Raw genomic sequence first — 17,497 nt, 5'->3', positions numbered from 1 at the left:
GTGCTCTTGGTGTTTGAGACATGGTACATTGGGTGTTTGAAAGATGGTGCTCTTGGTGTTTGAAACCTGCTGCAATTGGTGTTTGAGACCTGTTGCTCTTTCTGTTTGAGATGGGATGTCTTAATGTTTGAGACCTGGTTCTCCTGGTGTTTGAGACCTGCTGCTGTTGGTGTTTGAGACGTGGTACTCTTGGTGGTTTCGATCTGGCGATCATGGTGTTTGAGAGCTGGGGCTCTTGGTGTTTGAGACCTGGTTTTCTTGGTTTTTGAGACCTGGTTGTCTTCGTGTTTGTGACCTGGTGCTCTTGGTGTTTGAGACCTTGTGATCTTTGTGTTTGAGACCTGGTTGTCCTAGTGTTTTAGAACTGGTGCTCTTGGTTTTTGAGACCTGGTGCTCTTGGTGTTTGAGACCTGCTGCTCTTGATGTTTCAGACCTGGTGCACTTGGTGTTTGAGACCTGGTTGTCTTGGTGTTTGAGACCTGGTGCTCTTGGTGTTTGAGTCCTGCTGCTTTTGGTGTTTGAGACCTGTTGCTCTAGGCGTTTGAGACCTGGTGATCTTGCTGTTTAGGACGTGGTTGTCTTGTTGTTAGAGAGCTGGTGCTCTTGGTGTTTTAGACCTGGTGCTGTTGGTGTTTGCGACCTGCTGCTCTTGGTGTTTGAGACCTGCTGCTGTTGATGTTTGCGACCTGGTACTCTTGGTGGTTTCGACCTGTTGATCATGGTGTTTGAGAGCTGGTGCTCTTGGTGTTTGAGACCTGGTGGTCTTGGTGATTGAGACCTGGTTGCCTTGGTGTTTGAGACCTGGTGCTCTTGGTGTTTGAGACCTTATGATCTTCGTGTTTGAGACCTTGTTGTCTTGGTGTTTGAGAGCTGGTGCTGTTGGTTTTTGAGACCTGGTGCTCTTGGTTTTTGAGACCTTTTATATTTGGTTTTTGAGAGATTGTGCTATTGGTGTTTGAGACCTTGTGATCTTGGTTTTTGCGACCTGGTGCTCTTGGTGTTTGAGAAGTGGTGCTCTTGATGTTTGAGGCCTTTGGATTCGGTGTTTAAAACCTCGTTATCTTGGTGTTTGAGTGCTGGTGCTCTTGGTGTTTGAGATTTGGTGCTCTTGGTGTTTGAGACTTGGTGTTCTTGGTGTTTGAGACCTGCTGCTCTTGATGTTTCAGACCTCGTGTACTTGGTGTTTGAGACCTGGTGCTCTTTGTGTTTGAGACCTGCTGCTCTTGGTGTTCGAGACCTGCTGCTACTGATGTTTAAGACCTGATGGCTCTGCTTACTTGAGTCCTGGTTGTCTTCGTGTTTGAGACCTGGTACTCTTGGTGTTTGAGACCTGCTGCTCTTTCTGTTTGAGATGGGATGTCTTAGTGTTTGAGAGCTGGTGCTCTTGGTGTTTGAGACCTGCTGCTCTTGGTTTTTGAGACCTGGTGCTCTTGGTGTTTGAGACCTGGTGCCCTTGGCGTTTGAGACCTGGTGATTTAGGTGTTTGAGACCTGGTGCTCTAGGTCGTTGAGACCTGGTGATCTTCGTGTATGAGACATGGTACACTTGGTGTTTGAGACGTGGTACCCTTGTTGTTTGATCCAGGAGTACTTGGTGTTTGAGACCTGGTGATCTTCGTGTTTGAGAGGTGGTGATCGTGGTGTTTGAGATCTGGTGGTCTTCGTGTTTGAGACCTGGTTGTCTTGGTGTTTGAGACCTGGTGCTCTTGGTGTTTGAGACATGGTACACTTGGTGTTTGAGAGATGGTGCTCTTGGTGTTTGATACCTGCTGCTATTGTTGTTTGAGACCTGTTGCTCTTTCTGTTTGAGATGGGTAGTCTTAGTGTTTGAGACCTGGTGCTCTTGGTGTTTGAGACTTGCTGCTCTTGATGTTTGAGACCTGGTGCTTTTGGTGTTTGAGACCTGGTTGTCTTGGTGTTTTAGACCTGGTGCTCTAGGATGTTGAGTCCTGATGATCTTGGTGTATGAGATGTGGTACACTTAGTGTTTGAGACGTGGTACCCTTGTTGTTTGATCCAGGTGAACTTGGTGTTTGAGACCTGGTGATCTTCGTGTTTGAGACGTGGTGATCGTGGTGTTTGAGACCTGGTGGTCTTGGTGTTTGAGACCTGTTGCTCTTGGTGTTTGAGACCTGCAGCTCTTGGCGTTCGAAACCTGGTACATTTGGTGTTCGAGACCTGTTGCTCTTGGAGTTTGACCCCTGCTGATCTTGGTGTATGAGTCCTGATGGTCTTGGTGTTTGAGACCGGGAGCTCTTGGTGCTTTAGACCTGGTGGCCTTGGTGATTGAGACCTGCTGGTTTTGGTCTTTGAAACCTGGTGTTCTTGGTGTTTGAGACCTGGTACACTTGGTGTTTGAGAAATGGTATTCTTGGTGTTTGAGAACTGGTGCACTTGGTGTTTGAGACCTGGTGATCCTTATATTTGAGAGCTGGTGCTCTGGGTGTTTGAGACCTGGTGCTCTTTCTGTTTGAGTATGCTTCTCACGATGTTTAAGACCTGCTGCTCTTGATTTTTGAGACCTGGTGCTCTTGGTGTTTGAGACCTGGTGCTCTTGGTGTCTGAGTCCTGCTGCTTTTGGTGTTTGAGACCTGTTGCTCTAGGCGTTTAAGACCTGGTGATCTTGCTGTTTAGAACGTGGTTGTCTTGTTGTTAGAGAGCTGGTGCTCTTGGTGTTTTAGACCTGGTGCTCTTGGTTTTTGAGACATGCTGCTCTTGGTGTTTGAGACCTTCTGGTCTTGGTGATTGAGACCTGGTTGTCTTGGTGTTTGAGACCTGTTACTCTTGTTGGTTTCGACCTGGTGATCATGGTGTTTGAGAGCTGGTGCTCTTGGTGTTTGAGACCTGGTTTTCTTGGTGATTGTGACCTGGTTGTCTTGGTGTTTGAGACCTGGTGCTCTTGGTGTTTGAGATCTTGTGATCTTTGTGTTTGAGACCTGGTTGTCCCGGTGTTTGAGAGCTGGTGCTCTTGGTGTTTGAGACCTGCTGCTCTTCATGTTTCAGACCAGGTGCACTTGGTGTTTGAGACCAGGTTGTCTTGGTGTTTGAGACTTGCTGCTCTTGGTGTTTGAGACCTGGTTGTCTTGGTGTTTGAAACCTGCTGCTCTTGGTGTTCGAGTCCTGCTGCTCCTGATGTTGAAGACCTGATGGCTCTTCTTATTTGAGTCCTTGTTGTCTACGTGTTTTAGCCCTGGTGCTCTTGGTGTTTGAGACCTGCTGCTCTTGATGTTTCCGACCTGGTGCACTTGGAGTTTGAGACCTGTTGTCTTGGTTTTAGAGACCTGGTGCTCTTTGTGTTTGAGACTTGCTGCTCTTGGTGTTTGAGACCCGGAGCTCTTGGTGCTTTAGACCGGGTGGACTTGGTGTTTGAGACCTGCTGGTTGTGGTATTTGAAACCTGGTGGTCTTGGTGTTTGAGACCTGGTACACTTGTTGATGTAGAAATGGTGCACTTGGTGTTTGAGAACTGGTGCTCTAGGTTGTTGAGACCTGGTGATCTTCGTGTATGAGACGTGGTACACTTGATTTTTGAGACGTGGTACCCTTGTTGTTTGTTCCAGGTGAACTTGGTGTTTGAGACCTGGTTGTCTTGGTGTTTGAGACCTGGTGCTCTTGGTGTTTGAGACATGGTACACTTGGTGTTTGAGAGATGGTACTCTTGGTGTTTGATACCTGCTGCTATTGTTGGTTGAGACCTGTTGCTCTTTCTGTTTGAGATGGGATGTCTTAGTGTTTGAGACCTGTTGCTCTTGGTGTTTGAGACCTGCTGCTCTTGGTGTTCGAAACCTGGTACATTTGGTGTTCGAGACCTGTTGCTCTTGGTGTTTGAGACCTGCTGGTTTTGGTCTTTGAAACCTGGTGTTCTTGGTGTTTGAGACCTGGTACACTTGGTGTTTGAGAAATGGTATTCTTGGTGTTTGAGAACTGGTGCACTTGGTGTTTGAGACCTGGTGATCCTTATATTTGATAGCTGGTGCTCTGGGTGTTTGAGACCTGGTGCTCTTTCTGTTTGAGACATGCTTCTCACGATGTTTAAGACCTGCTGCTCTTGATTTTTGAGACCTGGTGCTCTTGGTGTTTGAGACCTGGTGCTCTTGGTGTCTGAGTCCTGCTGCTTTTGGTGTTTGAGACCTGTTGCTCTAGGCGTTTAAGACCTGGTGATCTTGCTGTTTAGAACGTGGTTGTCTTGTTGTTAGAGAGCTGGTGCTCTTTGTGTTTTAGACCAGGTGCTCTTGGTTTTTGAGACCTGCTGCTCTTGGTGTTTGAGACCTGCTGGTCTTGGTGATTGAGACCTGGTTGTATTGGTGTTTGAGACCTGTTACTCTTGTTGGTTTCGACCTGGTGATCATGGTGTTTGAGAGCTGGTGCTCTTGGTGTTTGAGACCTGGTTTTCTTGGTGATTGAGACCTGGTTGTCTTGGTGTTTGAGACCTGGTGCTCTTGGTGTTTGAGATCTTGTGATCTTTGTGTTTGAGACCTGGTTGTCCCGGTGTTTGAGAGCTGGTGCTCTCGGTTTTTTGACCTGGTGCTCTTCATGTTTCAGACCAGGTGCACTTGGTGTTTGAGACCAGGTTGTCTTGGTGTTTGAGACTTGCTGCTCTTGGTGTTTGAGACCTGGTGCTCTTGGTATTTGAGACATGCTGCTCTTGAAGTTTCAGAGCAGGTGCACTTGGTGTTTGAGACCTGGTTGTCTTGGTGTTTGAGATCTGGTGCTCTTGGTGTTTGAAACCTGCTGCTCTTGGTGTTCGAGACCTGCTGCTCCTGATGTTGAAGACCTGATGGCTCTTCTTATTTGAGTGTTGGTTGTCTACGTGTTTTAGCCCTGGTGCTCTTGGTGTTTGAGACCTGCTGCTCATGGTGTTAGAGCCCTGCTGCTTTTGGTTTTTGAGACCTGTTGATCTTGGCGTTTGAGACATGGTGATCTTGGTGTTTGGGACGTTTTTGTCTTGGAGTTTGAGAGCTGATGCTCTTGGTATTTTAGACCTGGTGCTCTTGGTGTTTGAGACCTTCTGCCTCTTGGTGTTTGAGACCTGGTGCTCTTTCTGTTTGAGATGGGATGTCTTAGTGTTTGAGACATGGTGCTCTTGCAGTTTGAGATCTGTTGCGTCTTTTTGTTTGAGACGTGGTGCTCTTTCTGTTTGAGATGGGATGTCTTATTGTTTGAGACCTGGTGCTCTTGGTGTTTGAGACCTGCTGCTGTTGGTGTTTGAGACCTGCTACTCTTGGTGGTTTCGAACTGGTGATCATGGTGTTTGAGAGCTGGTGCTCTTGGTGTTTGAGACCTGGTTTTCTTGGTGATTGAGACCTGGTTGTCTTGGTGTTTGAGACCTTGTGATCTTTGTGTTTGAGACCTGGTTGTCTTGGTGTTTGAGACCTGGTGCTCTTGGTGTTTGAGACTTGCTGCTCTTGGTGTTTGAGACCTGGTGCTCTTGTTGTTTGAGACATGCTGCTCTTGATGTTTCAGAGCAGGTGCACTTGGTGTTTGAGACCTGTTTGTCTTGGTTTTTGAGACCTGGTGCTCTTGGTGTTTGAGACCTGCTACTCTTGTTGTTCGAGTCCTGCTGCTCCTGATGTTGAAGACCTGATGGCTCTTCTTGTTTGAGTCCTGGTTGTCTCCGGGTTTGAGCCCTTTTGCTCTTTGTGTTTGAGACCTGCTGCTCTTGATGTTTCTGACCTGGTGCACTTGGAGTTTGAGACCTGGTTGTCTTGGTGTTTGACACCTGGTGCTCTTCGTGTTTGAGACTTGCTGCTCTTTGTGTTTGAGACCTGGTGCTCGTGGTGTTTGAGACCTGCTGCTCTTGGTGTTTGAGACCTGGTTGTCTTGGTGTTTGAGACCTGCTGCTCTTGGTGGTGGAGTCCTGCTGCTCTTGGTGTTTGAGACCGGGAAATCTTGGTTCTTTAGTCTGGGTGGCCTTGGTGTTTGAGACCTGCTGTTTTTCGTGTTTGAAAACTGGTGGTCTTGGTGTTTGAGACCGGGTACTCTTGGTGTTTGAGAAATGGTACTCTTGGTGCTTGAGAACTGGTGCACTTGGTGTTTGAGTCCTGGTGATCCTGATATTTGTGAGATGGTGCTCTGGGTGTTTGAGACCTGGTGCTCTTTGTGTTTGAGAACAGCTGCTCATGCTGTTTAAGACCTGCTGCTCTTGGATTTTGAGACCTGGTGATTTTGGTGTTTGAGACCTGGTGCTCTAGGTTGTAGAGACCTGGTGCTATTGCTGTTTGAGACCTGGTGCTTTTGGTGTTTGAGACATAGTACACTTGGTGTTTGAGAGATGGTGCTCTTGGTGTTTGAAACCTGCTGCTATTGGTGTTTGAGACCTGTTGCTCTTTCTGTTTGAGATGGGATGTCTTAGTGTTTGAGACCTGGTGCTGTTGGTGTTCGAGACCTGGTACATTTGGTGTTCGAGACCTGTTGCTCTTGGTGTTTGAGACCAGCTGCTCTTGGTGTTTGAGTCCTGCTGCTCTTGGTGTTTGAGACAGGGAGCTCTTGGTGCTTTAGACCGGGTGGACTTGGTGTTTGAGACCTGCTGGTTTTCGTGTTTGAAACCTGGTGGTCTTGGTGTTTGAGCCCTGGTACACTTGGTGTTTGAGAAATGGTACTCTTGTTGTTTGAGAACTGGTGCACTTGGTGTTTGAGACCTGGTGATCCTGATATTTGAGAGCTGGTGCTCTGGGTGTTTGAGACCTGGTGCTCTTTGTGTTTGAGACCTGCTGCTCATGGTGTTTGAGCCCTGCCGCTTTTGGTTTTTGAGACCTGTTGATCTTGGCGTTTGAGACATGGTGATCTTGGTGTTTGGGACGTTTTTGTCTTGGTGTTTGAGAGCTGATGCTCTTGGTATTTTAGACCTGGTGCTCTTGGTGTTTGAGACCTTCTGCCTCTTGGTGTTTGAGACCTGGTGCTCTTTCTGTTTGAGATGGGATGTCTTAGTGTTTGAGACATGGTGCTCTTGGTGTTTGAGACCTGCTGCTGTTGATGTTTGAGACCTGGTAATCTTGGTGGTTTCGAACTGGTTTACATGGTGTTTGAGAGCTGGTGCTCTTGGTGTTTGAGACCTGGTGGTCTTGGTGATTGAGACCTTGTTGGCTTGGTGTTTGATTCATGGTGCTCTTGGTGTTTGAGACCTTATGATCTTCGTGTTTGAGACCTTGTTGTCTTTTAGTTTGAGAGTTGGTGCTCTTGGTTTTTGAGACCTGGTGCTCTTGGTTTCTGAGTCCTTGTGCATTTGGTTTTTGAATGATTGTGCTATTGGTGTTTGAGACATTGTGATCTTGGTGTTTGCGACCTGGTGCTCTTGGTATTTGAGACGTGGTGCTCTTGACGTTCGAGGCCTTTGGATCTCGGCGTTTGAAACCTCGTTATCTTGGTGTTTAAGTGCTGTTGCTCTTGGTGTTTCAGAGCTGGTGCTCTTAGTGTTTGAGACCTGGTGTTCTTGGTGCTTGAGACCTGCTGTTCTTGATGTTTCAGACCTCGTGCACTTGGTGCTTGAGACCTGGTTGTCTCGGTGTTTGAGACCTGGTGCTCTTTGTGTTTGAGACCTGCTGCTCTTGGTGTTCGATATCTGCTGCTACTGATGTTTAAGACCTGATGGCTCTTCTTATTTGAGTCCTGGTTGTCTTCGTGTTTGAGACCTGGTGCTCCTGGATTTTGAGACCTGCTGCTCTTGGTCTTTGAGACCGGGTGCTCTTGGTGTTTGAGACCTGTTGCCTTTGGTGTTTGAGACCGGGTGCTCCTGGTCTTTGCGACCTGTTGCACCTGGTGTTTGAGACCTGGTGATTTTGCTGTTTGAGACCTGGTGCTCTTGGTGTTTGAGACCTGGTGAATTTCGTGTTTGAGAACTGGTGCTCTAGGTTGCTGAGACCCTGTGATCTTGGTGTTTGAGAAGTGGAACACTTGTTGTTTGAGACGTGGTACCCTTGTTGTTTGTTCCAGGTGAACTTGGTGTTTGAGACCTGGTGATCTTCGTGTTTGAAATGTGGTGATCGTGGTGTTTGAGACCTGGTGGTCTTCGTGTATGAGACCTGGTGCTCTTGGTGTTTGAGACCTGCTGCTATTGGTATTTGAGACCTGGTACTCTTGCTGGTTTCGACCTGGTTCTCTTGGTGTTTGAGACCAGGTGCTCTTGGTGTTTGAGACCTGGTGCACTTGGTGTTTGAGACCTGGTGATCCTGATATTTGAGACCTGGTGCTCTGGGTGTTTGAGTCCTGGTGCTCTTGGTGTTTGAGCCCTGCTGCTTTTGGTGTTTGAGGCCTCTTGCTCTTGGCTTTTGAGACCCGGTGATCTTGGTGTTTGCGACCTGGTGCTCTTGGTATTTGAGACGTGGTGCTCTTGACGTTTGAGGCCTTTGGATCTCGGCGTTTGAAACCTCGTTATCTTGGTGTTTGAGTGCTGTTGCTCTTGGTGTTTCAGAGCTGGTGCTCTTAGTGTTTGAGACCTGGTGTTCTTGGTGCTTGAGACCTGCTGCTCTTGATGTTTCAGACCTCGTGCACTTGGTGCTTGAGACCTGGTTGTCTCGGTGTTTGAGACCAGGTGCTCTTTGTGTTTGAGACCTGCTGCTCTTGGTGTTCGATATCTGCTGCTACTGATGTTTAAGACCTGATGGCTCTTCTTATTTGAGTCCTGGTTGTCTTCGTGTTTGAGACCTGGTGCTCCTGGATTTTGAGACCTGCTGCTCTTGGTCTTTGAGACCGGGTGCTCTTGGTGTTTGAGACCTGTTGCCTTTGGTGTTTGAGACCGGGTGCTCCTGGTCTTTGCGACCTGTTGCACCTTGTGTTTGAGACCTGGTGATTTTGCTGTTTGAGACCTGGTACTCTTGGCGTTTGAGACCTGGTGAATTTCGTGTTTGAGAACTGGTGCTCTAGGTTGCTGAGACCCGGTGATCTTGGTGTTTGAGAAGTGTAACACTTGTTGTTTGAGACGTGGTACCCTTGTTGTTTGTTCCAGGTGAACTTGGTGTTTGAGACCTGGTGATCTTCGTGTTTGAAATGTGGTGATCGTGGTGTTTGAGACCTGGTGGTCTTCGTGTATGAGACCTGGTGCTCTTGGTGTTTGAGACCTGCTGCTATTGGTATTTGAGACCTGGTACTCTTGCTGGTTTCGACCTGGTGCACTTGGTGTTTGAGACCTGGTGATCCTGATATTTGAGACCTGGTGCCCTGGGTGTTTGAGTCCTGGTGCTCTTGGTGTTTGAGCCCTGCTGCTTTTGGTGTTTGAGGCCTCTTGCTCTTGGCTTTTGAGACCTGCTGATCTTGGTGTTTGGGACGTGGTTGTCTTGGTGTTTGAGAGGGGGAGCTCTTGGTGTTTTAGACCTGGTCCTCTTGGTGTTTGAGACCTTCTGCCTCTTGGTGTTTGAGACCTGGTGCTCTTTCTCTTTGAGATGGGATGCCTTAATGTTGGAGACCTGGTGTTCTTGGTGTTTGAGACCTGCTGCTGTTGATGTTTGAGACCAGGTACTCTTGGTGGTTTCGATCTGGTCATCATGGTGTTTGAGAGCTGGTGCTCTTGGTGTTTGAGACCTGGTGGTCTTGGTGATTGAGACCTGGTTGTCTTGGTGTTTGAGACCTGCTGCTCTTGGTGTTTGAGACCTTGTGATCTTCGTGTTTGAGACCTTGTTGTCTTGGTGTTTGAGACTTGGTGCTCTTGGTTTTTGAGACCTGGTGCTCTTGGTTTTTGAGACCTTGTGCATGTGGTTTTTGAGAGATTGTGCTATTGGTGTGTGAAACCTTGTGATGTTGGTGTTTGCGAACTGGTGCTCTTGGTGTTTGAGACGTGGTGCTCTTGATGTTTGAGGCCTTTGGATCTCGGTGTTTGAAACCTCGTTATCTTGGTGTTTGAGTGCTGGTGCTCTTGGTGTTTGAGACTTGCTGCTCTTGATGTTTCAGACCTGGTGCACTTGGTGTTTGAGAACTGGTTGTCTCGGTGTTTGAGACCTGGTGCTCTTTTTGTTTGAGACCTGCTGCTCTTGGTGTTCGAGACCTGCTGCTACTGATGTTTAAGACCTGTGGCTCTACTTATTTGAGTCCTGGTTGTCTTCGTGTTTGAGACCTGGTACTCCTGGTGTTTGAGACCTGCTGCCCTTGGTTTTTGAGACCTGGTGCTCTTGGTGTTTGAGACCTGGTGCCCTTGGTGTTGGAGATCGGGTGCTCCTGGTGTTAGCGACCTGTTGCACTTGGTGTTTGAGACCTGGTGATTTTGGTGTTTGAGACCTGGTGCTCTTGGTGTTTGAGACCTGGTGATTTTGGTGTTTGAGACCTGGTGCTCTAGGTTGTAGAGACCTGTTGCTATTGGTGTTTGAGACCTGGTGCTTTTGGTGTTTGAGACATAGTACACTTGGTGTTTGAGAGATGGTGCTCTTGGTGTTTGAAACCTGCTGCTATTGGTGTTTGAGACCTGTTGCTCTTTCTGTTTGAGGCGAGATGTCTTCGTGTTTGAGACCTGGTGCTCTTCGTGTTTGAGACCTGCTGCTGTTGGTATTCGAGACCTGGTACATTTGGTGTTCGAGACCTGTTGCTTTTGGTGTTTGAGACCTGCTGCTCTTGGTGTTTCAGTCCTGCTGCTCTTGGTGTTTGAGACAGGGAGCTCTTGGTGCTTTAGACCTGGTGGACTTGGTGTTTGAGAGCTGCTGGTTTTCGTGTTTGAAACCTGGTGGTCTTGGTGTTTGAGGCCTGGTACACTTGGTGTTTTAGAAATGGTACTCTTGTTGTTTGAGAACTGGTGCACTTGGTGTTTGAGACCTGGTGCACTTGGTGTTTGAGACCTGGTGATCCTGATATTTGAGATCTGGTGCTCTGGGTGTTTGAGACCTGGTGCTCTTTGTGTTTGAGAACTGCTGCTCATGGTGTTTGAGCCCTGCTGCTTTTGGTTTTTGAGACCTGTTGATCTTGGCGTTTGAGACATGGTGATCTTGGTGTTTGGGACGTTTTTGTCTTGGTGTTTGAGAGCTGATGCTCTTGGTATTTTAGACCTGGTGCTCTTGGTGTTTGAGACCTTCTGCCTCTTGGTGTTTGAGACCTGGTGCTCTTTCTGTTTGAGATGGGATGTCTTAGTGTTTGAGAAATGGTGCTCTTGCTGTTTGAGATCTGTTGCGTCTTTTTGTTTGAGACGTGGTGCTCTTTCTGTTTGAGATGGGATGTCTTATTGTTTGAGATCTGGTGCTCTTGGTGTTTGAGACCTGCTTCTGTTGGTGTTTGAGACCTGGTACTCTTGGTGGTTTCGAACTGGTGATCATGGTGTTTGAGAGCTGGTGCTCTTGGTGTTTGAGACCTGGTTTTCTTGGTGATTGAGACCTGGTTGTCTTGGTGTTTGAGACCTTGTGATCTTTGTGTTTGAGACCTGGTTGTCTTGGTGTTTGAGACCTGGTGCTCTTGGTGTTTGAGACTTGCTGCTCTTGGTGTTTGAGACCTGGTGCTCTTGTTGTTTGAGACATGCTGCTCTTGATGTTTCAGAGCAGGTGCACTTGGTGTTTGAGACCTGTTTGTCTTGGTTTTTGAGACCTGGTGCTCTTGGTGTTTGAGACCTGCTACTCTTGTTGTTCGAGTCCTGCTGCTCCTGATGTTGAAGACCTGATGGCTCTTCTTATTTGAGTCCTGGTTGTCTCCGGGTTTGAGCCCTTTTGCTCTTTGTGTTTGAGACCTGCTGCTCTTGATGTTTCTGACCTGGTGCACTTGGAGTTTGAGACCTGGTTGTCTTGGTGTTTGAGACCTGGTGCTCTTCGTGTTTGAGACTTGCTGCTCTTTGTGTTTGAGACCTGGTGCTCTTGGTGTTTGAGACCTGGTGCTCTTGGTGTTTGAGACCTGGTTGTCTTGGTGAATGAGACCTGCTGCTCTTGGTGGTGGAGTCCTGCTGCTCTTGGTGTTTGAGACCGGGAAATCTTGGTTCTTTAGTCTGGGTGGCCTTGGTGTTTGAGACCTGCTGTTTTTCGTGTTTGAAAACTGGTGGTCTTGGTGTTTGAGACCGGGTACTCTTGGTGTTTGAGAAATGGTACTCTTGGTGCTTGAGAACTGGTGCACTTGGTGTTTGAGTCCTGGTGATCCTGATATTTGTGAGATGGTGCTCTGGGTGTTTGAGACCTGGTGCTCTTTGTGTTTGAGAACAGCTGCTCATGGTGTTTAAGACCTGCTGCTCTTGGATTTTGAGACCTGGTGAACTTGGTGTTTGAGAGCTGGTGATCTTGATGCTTAAGACCTGGTACTCTTGGTGTTTGAGACTTGGTGCTCTTGGTGTTTGAGACCTGGTGCTCTTGGTGTTTGAGACCTGGTGCTCTTGGTGTTTGGGACCAGGTTGTCTTGGTGTTTGTGACCAGCTGCTCTTGGTGTTTAAGACCTTCTGCTCTTGGTGTTTGAGACCGGGAGCTCTTGGTGCTTTAGACCAGGTGGCCTTGGTGTTTGAGACCTGCTGGTTTTGGTGTTTGAAACCTGGTGGTCTTGGTGTTTGAGACCTGGTACACTTGTTGTTTGAGAAAAGTTACTCTTGGTGTTTGAGACCTGGTGCACTTGATGTTTGAGACCCGGTGATCCTGATTTTTCGAACTGGTTTCGAACTGGTGATCATGGTGTTTGAGAGCTGGTGCTCTTGGTGTTTGAGACCTGGTTTTCTTGCTGATTGAGACCTGGTTGTCTTGGTGTTTGAGACCTGGTGCTCTTGCTGTATGAGCCCTGCTGCTCTTGGTGTTTGAGACCTGTTGCTCTGGGCGTTTGTGACCTGGTCATCATGGTGTTTGGGACGTGGTTGTCTTGGTGTTTGAGAGCTGGTGCTCTTGGTGTTTTAGACCTGGTGCTCTTGGTTTTTGAGAACTTCTGCCTTTGGTGTTTGAGACCTGGTGCTCTTTCTGTTTGAGATGGGATTTCTTAGTGTTTGAGACCTGGTGCTCTTGGTGTTTGAGACCTGCTGCTGTTGATGTTTGAGACCTGGTACTCTTGGTGGTTTCGATCTGGTGATCATGGTGTTTGAGAGCTGGTGCTCTTGGTGTTTGAGACCTGGTGGTCTTGTTGATTGAGACCTGGTTGTCTTCGTGTTTGAGACCTTGTGCTCTTGGTGTTTGAGAACTGGTGCATTTTGACTTTGATACCTGGTGATCCTGATTTTTGAGAGCTGGTGCTCTTGGTGTTTGTGACCAGATGCTCATGCTGTTTAAGACCTGCTGCTCTTGGATTTTGAGACCTGGTGCTCTTGCTGTATGAGCCCTGCTGCTCTTGGTGTTTGAGACCTGTTGCTCTGGGCGTTTGTGACCTGGTCATCATGGTGTTTGGGACGTGGTTGTCTTGGTGTTTGAGAGCTGGTGCTCTTGGTGTTTTAGACCTGGTGCTCTTGGTTTTTGAGACCTGGTGCTCTTGATGTTTGAAGCCTTTCGATCTTGGTGTTTGAGAATTCGTTGTCTTGGTGTTTGAGACCTGGTGATCTTCGTGTTTGAGACGTGGTGATCGTGGTGTTTGAGACCTGGTGGTCTTCGTGTTTGAGACCTGGTTGTCTTGGTGTTTGATTCCTGGTACTCTTGGTGTTTGAAACCTGCTGCTATCGGTGTTTGAGACCTTGTGGTCTTGTTGATTGAGACCTGGTTGTCTTGGTGTTTGAGACCTGGTGCTCTTGGTGTTTGTGACCTTGTGATCTTGGTGTTTGTGACCTGGTTGTCTTGGTGTTTGAGAGCTGGCGCTCTTGGTTTTTTGAGACCTGGTGCTCTTGGTTTTTGAGACCTTGTACATTTGGTTTTTGTGAGATTTTGCTTTTGGTGTTTGAGACCTTGTGATCTTGGTGTGTGCGACCTGGTGGTCTTGGTGTTTGAGACGTGGTGCTCTTGATGTTTGAGGCCTTTGGATTTCGATGTTTAAAACCTCGTTATCTTGGTGTTTGAGTGCTGCTGCTCTTGGAGTTTGAGAGCTGGTGCTCCTGGTGTGTGAGACCTGGTGTTCTTGATGTTTGAGAACTGCTGCTGCTGTTTCAGACCTGGTGCACTTGGTGTTTGAGACCTGTTGCCCTTGGCGTTTGAGACCTTGTCATCATGGTGTTTGGGATGTGGTTATCTTGGTGTTTGAGAGCTGGTACACTTGGTGTTTGAGAAATGATACTTTTGGTGTTTGAGAACTGGTACATTTGGTCTTTGATACCTGGTGATCCTGATTTCTGAGAGCTGGTGCTCTTGGTGTTTGAGACCTGCTGCTCATGATGTTTAAGACCTGCTGCTCTTGGTTTTTGAGACCTGGTGCTCTTGGTGTTTGAGACATGGTGCACTTGGTGTTTGAGAGCTGATGCTCTTGGTGTTTCAGGCCTCGTGCTCTTGGTGTTTGAGAAATGTTGCCTCTTGGTGTTTGAGACCTGGTGCTCTTTCTGTTTGAGATGGGATGTCTTAGTGTTTGATACCTGCTGCTCTTGGTGTTTGAGACCTGCTGCTGTTGGTGTTTGAGATCTGGTACTCTTGGTGGTTTCGACCTGGTGATCATGTTTTTTGAGACCTGGTGCTCTTGGTGTTTGAGACCTGGTGGTATTCGTGATTGAGGCCTGGTTGTCTTGGTGTTTGAGACCTGTTGCTCTTGGTGATTGCGACCTTGTGATCTTGGTGTTTGAGACCTGGTTGTCTTGTGTTTGAGAGCTGGGGCTCTTGGTGTTTGAGACCTGGTGGTATTGGTGATTGAGTCCTGGTTGTTTTGGTGTTTGAGACCTGGTGCTCTTGGTGATTGAGACCTTGTGATCTTGGTGTTTGAGACCTGGCTGTCTTGGTGTTTGAGAACTGGTGCTCTTGGTTTTTGAGACCTGGTGCTGTTGATGTTTCTGACCTGGTGAACTTGGTGTTTGAGACCTGGTGATCTTGATGTTTAAGACCTGGTACTCTTGGTGTTTGAGACTTGCTGCTCTTGGTATTTGAGACCTGGTGCTCTTGGTGTTTGAGACCTGGTGCTCTTGGTGTTTGAGACCTGGTTGTCTTGGTGTTTGAGACCAGCTGCTCTTGGTGTTTGAGACCTGGTGCCCTTGGTGTTGGAGACCGGGAGCTCTTGGTGCTTTAGACCGGGTGGCCTTGGTGTTTGAGACCTGCTGGTTTTGGTGTTTGAAACCTGGTGGTCTTGGTGTTTGAGACCTGGTACACTTGGTGTATGAGAAAAGTTACTCTTGGTGTTTGAGACCCGGTGCACTTGGTGTTTGAGACCCGGTGATCCTGATTTTTGAGAGCTGATGCTCTAGGTGTTTTAAACCTGGTGCTCTTGGTTTTTGAGATCTGCTGCGTCTTTTTGTTTGAGACGTGGTGCTCTTTCTGTTTGAGATGGGATGTCTTATTGTTTGAGACCTGGTGCTCTTGGTTTTTGAGTCCTGCTGCTGTTGGTGTTTGAGACCTGGTACTCTTGCTGGTTTCGAACTGGTGATCATGGTGTTTGAGACCTGCTGCTCTTGATGTTTCAGACCTGGTGCACTTGGTGTTTGAGTCCTGGTTGTCTTGGTGTTTGAGACCTGGTGCTCTTGGTGTTTGAGACTTGCTGCTCTTGGTGTTTGAGACCTGGTGCTCTTGGTGTTTGAGACATGCCGCTCTTGATGTTTCCGAGCAGGTGCACTTGGTGTTTGAGACCTGTTTGTCTTGGTTTTTGAGACCTTTTGCTCTTGGTGTTTGAGACCTGCTACTCTTGGTGTTCGAGACCTGCTGCTCCTGATGTTGAAGACCTGATGGCTCTTCTTATTTGAGTCCTGGTTGTCTTCGGGTTTGAGCCCTTTTGCTCTTGGTGTTTGAGACTTGCTGCTCTTGATTTTTCTGACCTGGTGCACTTGGAGTTTGAGACCTGGTTGTCTTGGTGTTTGAGACCTGGTGCTCTTGGTGTTTGAGACCTGATTGTCTTGCTCTTTGAGACCTGCTGCTCTTGGTGGTGGAGTCCTGCTGCTCTTGGTGTTTGAGACTGGGAGCTCTTGGTTCTTTAGTCCGGGTGGCCTTGGTGTTTGAGACCTGCTGTTTTTCGTGTTTGAAACCTGATGGTCTTGGTGTTTGAGACCTGGTACACTTCGTGTTTGAGAAATGGTACTCTTGGTGTTTGAGAACTGGTTGTCTTGGTGTTTGAGATCTGGTGCTCTTGATGTTTGAGGCCTGTTGATCTTGGTCTTTTAGACGTCGTTGTCTTGTTGTTTGAGTGCTGGTGCTCTTGGTATTTGAGAGCTGGTGCTCTTGGTGTTTGAGACCTGGTGCTCTTGGTGTTTGAGACTTGCTGCTCTTGGTGTTTGAGACCTGGTTGTCTTGGTGTTTGAGACCTGCTACTCTTGGTGTTTTAGAGCTGCTGCTCTTGGTTTTTGTGCCCTGGTGTTCTTGGTGTTTGAGACCTCGTGCTCTTGGTGTTTGAGACCTGGTACTCTTGGTGTTTGAGAAATGGTGCTCTTGGCGTTTGAGACCCGGTGATCTTGGTGTTTGGAATGTGTTGTCTTGGAGTATGAGAGCTGGTGCTCTTGGTGATTTAGTCCTGGCGCTCTTGGTGTTTGAGACCTGCTGCCTCTTGGTGTTTGAGATCTGGTGCTACTGTTGTTTGAGACCTGCTGCTGTTGATGTTTGAGTCCTGGTGCTCTTGGAGATTTAGACCGGGTGGTCTTCGTGTTTGAGACCTTGTGATCTTCGTGTTTGAGAGCTGGTTGTCTTGATGTTTGAGAGTTGGTGCTCTTTGCTTTTGAGTCCTGGTGCTCTTAGAGTTTTAGACCTTGTACATTTGGGTTTTGAGAGATGTTGCTATTGGTGTTTGAGACCTGGTGATCTTGGTGTTTGAGACCTGGCCGTCTAGGTGTATGAGACCTGGTACACTTGGTACTTGGGACCTGGTGCTATTGGTGTTTGAGACCTGCTCTTGGTTTTTGCGACATTGTGATCTTGGGTTTGAGACCTGGTTGTCTTTGTGTTTGAGGGCTGGTGCTCTTGGCTTTTGAGACCTGGTGCTCTTGGTGTTCGAGACCTGGTGCTCTTGGTGCTTGAGACCTGATACATTTGGTGTTTGAGATCTGGTTGACTTGGTGTTTGAGACATGTTGATCTTGTTGTTTGAGACCTGGTACACTTGGTGTTTGAGAGGTGGTGCTCTTGGTGTTTGAGACCAGGTGCTCTTGGTGTTTGAGACCTGCAGCTCTTGATGTTTGAGGCCTGGTGCACTTGGTGTTTGAGACCTGGTTGTCTTTGTGTTTGAGATCTGGTGCTCTTGATGTTTGAGGCCTGTTGATCTTGGTGTTTGAGACGTCGTTGTCGTGGTGTTTGAGTGCTGGTGCTCTTGGTATTTGAGAGCTGGTGTTCTTGGTGTTTGAGACTTGCTGCTCTTGGTGTTTGAGACCTGGTGTTCTTGGTGTTTGAGACCTGGTGCTCTTGGTGTTTGAGTCCTGGTTGTCTTGGTGTTTGAGACCTGCTGCTCTTGGTGTTTGAGACTTGCTGCTCTTGGTGTTTGAGACCGGGAGCTCTTGGTGCTTTAGACTGGGTGGCCTTGTTGTTTGAGACCTGGTGGTTTTGGTGTTTGTTACCTGGTGGTCTTGATGTTTGAGACCTGGTACAGTTGGTGTTTGAGAAAT

The sequence above is a fragment of the Carcharodon carcharias genome, chromosome 11 (genome assembly GCF_017639515.1).
Source record: "Carcharodon carcharias isolate sCarCar2 chromosome 11, sCarCar2.pri, whole genome shotgun sequence".
In the NCBI taxonomy this organism is placed as follows: Eukaryota; Metazoa; Chordata; class Chondrichthyes; order Lamniformes; family Lamnidae; genus Carcharodon; species Carcharodon carcharias.
Note: the sequence above shows the minus strand (reverse complement) of the source record.